This window comes from Sander vitreus, chromosome 1 (genome assembly GCF_031162955.1).
Source record: "Sander vitreus isolate 19-12246 chromosome 1, sanVit1, whole genome shotgun sequence".
Taxonomy (NCBI): Eukaryota; Metazoa; Chordata; class Actinopteri; order Perciformes; family Percidae; genus Sander; species Sander vitreus.
The window spans coordinates 9810293-9813954 of record NC_135855.1 but is presented as its reverse complement, the minus strand read 5'-3'; the positions used below and the strand labels follow the sequence as shown (position 1 = coordinate 9813954).

Here is a 3662-nt window from a genome sequence, read left to right as displayed (position 1 = left end):
AGAACAAGACAGATATATATATAGAAATACGATGTCCTGAAGCGTTTCCGCCATCTTGAATCGAGCAACCAACGTACATACGTCACGCTGCCCTCACGCTGCCTTCACTCCAATTGGCAGTCGCTTTGCTGCATCGCTCAGCATTTGCATAAAATAGATTTCTTATCTATTTTGGCCCTGCCTTGCTCGTGGCAAGCTCATCGCTTGTCGCTGGCAAACGGCCACTCCCATTGAAAATGAATGGCAGCCTGCCACTTTTTCGCTGTCTCTTGTAATAATAATACATTTTATTTACAATGCCCTTTTCATCAAAAGATCTCAAAGTGCTACAAGTTAGAAACAACAACAAAAGTTGTATAGTAGCTACTATGACTGAGGGGTTAGTGCAGCCAGTGAAATAAGAGGTAACAGCTGATCAGACAGTTCATTGCTCCATGGTTTCCTGTTCTCCAGACTGTATTCAGCTCGCTGTTATTAACCCACTGAGTGTCCATGTTTACATTATAATCAGAATCAGAAAAAAATGCCTTGATGATTGGTGCATACATAAATAAACAAATTAAACATAACTATGAAATAATATAAATATATATATATGTATATATATATATATATATATATATATATATATATATATATATATATACATACATACACAGTTTTAAACAGTTTGTGTCCGGGTTGAGAGGGATCGGCTACAATCTTTCCTGCCCGCCTCAGCATCCTGGAGGCGTACAGGTCCTGGAGAGACGGCAGATTGCAGCCAATCACCTTCTCAGCCTAAAGCCTATAGTTAGCCTTAGCTTCATTTTGGAACCACAGAGTGCTGGACCTGGCGGCCCACGTTAGTCATATGAACACACCTGACAGTTTGCACTTCATACTCTTCTGAAGACCATTCATAATTCAACTCAAATGTTATTTGTGGAAAGATGTTCATCTTTGCGGTGCAAAGTCAGTCACAATCTAAGGTGGATAGGCTAATGACCCTTAATGTAATTAGAACCCTTACTGAACAGCGGAGTGATACATGTAGTGGCAATGTCTCTTGTCCAATCAAAGGACTTGGTCGGAACTAACTGTTGTATACAATTAGATATTATATTACTGGATTATTATACTGATGTAACATGTAAGCTGGACTTTAATGTTGTAAGTGGTTGATAGCGTGCTCATTTTAACTACTTTGTGTGTGTGTGTGTGTGTGTGTGTGTGTGTGTGTATGTGTGTGTGTGTGTGTGTGTGTGTGTGTGTGTGTGTGTGTGTGTGTATCATTCACATATCTCCAGAACTGTTCATTTGCTGGAGACCCAAGGACATGCACTGTAGTGCAATATGGACATGCTACATGTTAAATATTAATACGCTTTGAATAACCAAGAGAACAGCACTCTGTGCAGCGAGGTGGTAGGGCTTCTGGGCTCTGCAGTTTTATTTTTGATGTGTGGGGTCGCACAGTCAAAACATAAACTGTGGGTCCCAAGCTTTAGCTAGCACTAACCAGAAGGACGGAGTCAACAAATGAATTTGAGAAGAAGGTTAAAGCAGGTCATGAACCGCTCGCTGGCTGCACAGTCCTGCACTGAGCTGGTGTCTGTAGCAATACTCGTTTAAAAAAATCTGATGCGGCTCTAATTACCAACCAAATGTACAGATAAAATTTTAGTCACCATCTTTTCTGTATCTGTCCAAGCATCTCCTGTAATTCAGCAAACACAGAATCTACCAAAGATCTTTAACTTTTAACTTTAACTTTAAGTTAAAGTATAATTTTAATTCTATCAAGGTAATCACCCCTCTTCTCTCTAGACACCACGGAGTGTTTTCACGTTAATTTTCATTAACGTGAAAATATAAAAATCATATATTGATGAAAAGTGAAAACGCTTCATGATTGTGCGTGTCATCCTTACACCAAGGACCATGCTAATCTCCTCTGTATGGAATCCATCAGACAGAAGGCAGAGTACTGATGAGCGCTGTTGTGCCGGGCCAGGCGTGGATGCATGGTCACAGTGTTTGCGTGCAGGCGGGAAGTACAACCCACACACTGTGGGAGTGGTAATGGCCAGAAATCCAGCGGGGGTGGACGGGATGGGATTAAGAAAACAGTCACACAGGGTTCTATTGTGTAGTGCACTGGTTTTCAAACTGTGGTACATGTACCACTGCTGGTACACGAGCTGCCTCTAGTGGTACGCGGATAGAATCTCTGATATATTTAACAAACAAAATGAAATTAATTAATTTAAAAACAATGCTATAGAAATACTACAACATTTCCAATAATAATACTTAAAATATGATCAATTAAAAGTAATTTAAAATAAGTGTTTAAATGTAATATTAGTATTAGTATTAGTAAGAGAAGTGTGGATGAGGAGAAGATTTCGAGCAGCCCTGCTGAAACTATAGTGGACGAGGGTTAGGGTTAGGGTTAGTCGCCACTTAAGCAGCGGCGGTGAAGTCTCCACAGCACCTGCTAGCAGCAAATGATGCAAAACAGTAAGGACATATGACCCGAGTTACCTCAAATTTGGCTTCAGTTGGAGCATGACGGTGCAGTGTGGCATGACGGTGCAGTGTGGCATGACGGTGCAGTGTGGCTGTGGCTATCGACAATAAATATTGTTTTTAGGAATAAACCTGCCTTCTGTAGCTGAATAGGGTAGGCTACTCTGTTTTTTATTCTGAAATGGTACGTGGTGTAAAAAGTTTGAGAACCACTGGTGTAGTGTATTGGGTGTATACATTCATGGCAGGGACCCAGTTACACCACAAAATGGCATGCTGGGTACCCTCGCTCTCCGTCGCTCGCTACAGTGCACTGAAAAACAGATGAAGAGAGACCGGAGATGTTATATTGTAGCAAACTCAAACATTACAAGCATCAGCAATGTAACTTTTGGAAAGAATGTTTTTATTCCAGGAGATAGCCTGCTCCCAAATAGCTAGCTGTTGGCAAATGACACGTATACTATTGCTAGAGGATGCAACTTTGTCATGGCATGTGATTGCTCAGGATCAAGGAAATGCAGAGTGTGAAGTTATTTGGATGATATGGAGAAAGCTGCACGCTGCAACACTGGAGGCCAAGTAATAGGCCCATTCTGAACAGGCACTGTACTAGTTTTCTAAACTCCGGTCGATTTATGAGGACTATGGTTAACTGCTCTTCAGATCTCTGCAGGGTAAATCCAGACAGCTAGCTAGACTATCTGTCCAATCTGAGTTTTCTGTTGCACGACTAAAACAACTTTTGAATGTACACGTTCCACCAAAACAAGTTCCTTCCTGAGATTATTCTGCAGAGGCACCGTAGTTCCGTCCGGCGCTTTGCACCGCCCAAGACGATTGTGATTGGTTTAAAGAAATGCCAATAAAGCAGAGCACGTTTTTCTCACATCCAGGAATGTTGTGTGGACTAGTAAAATGTACATTTCCACACACTGATGAAAAAAACGGAAGAAGTACTCAAGTACAGTACCTCTAAATTGTATGTAAAGAAAAGTACTTGTGTGCGTGTACTTGGTGACATTCCACTGGTTTTGGTGATGCTGGTGTATACTTTTTCATTGTTCATTTCGTCACATTTATTTAATTTCCTATGAGATCTGGCTCTTCCATCTAGTTGCTCAGATACCACTGGTTTAAAAACAATG

At 41.0% G+C, this 3662-nt stretch overlaps 1 non-coding gene across 1 annotated transcript; it reads right to left on the bottom strand.

Moving 5' to 3' along the window:
- Positions 1–1872: 1872 nt before the first annotated feature.
- Positions 1873–1978, bottom strand: LOC144523423 (U6 spliceosomal RNA). Its single transcript, XR_013502506.1, has one exon. It is a non-coding gene; the product is annotated as a U6 spliceosomal RNA (small nuclear RNA).
- Positions 1979–3662: the final 1684 nt, after the last annotated feature.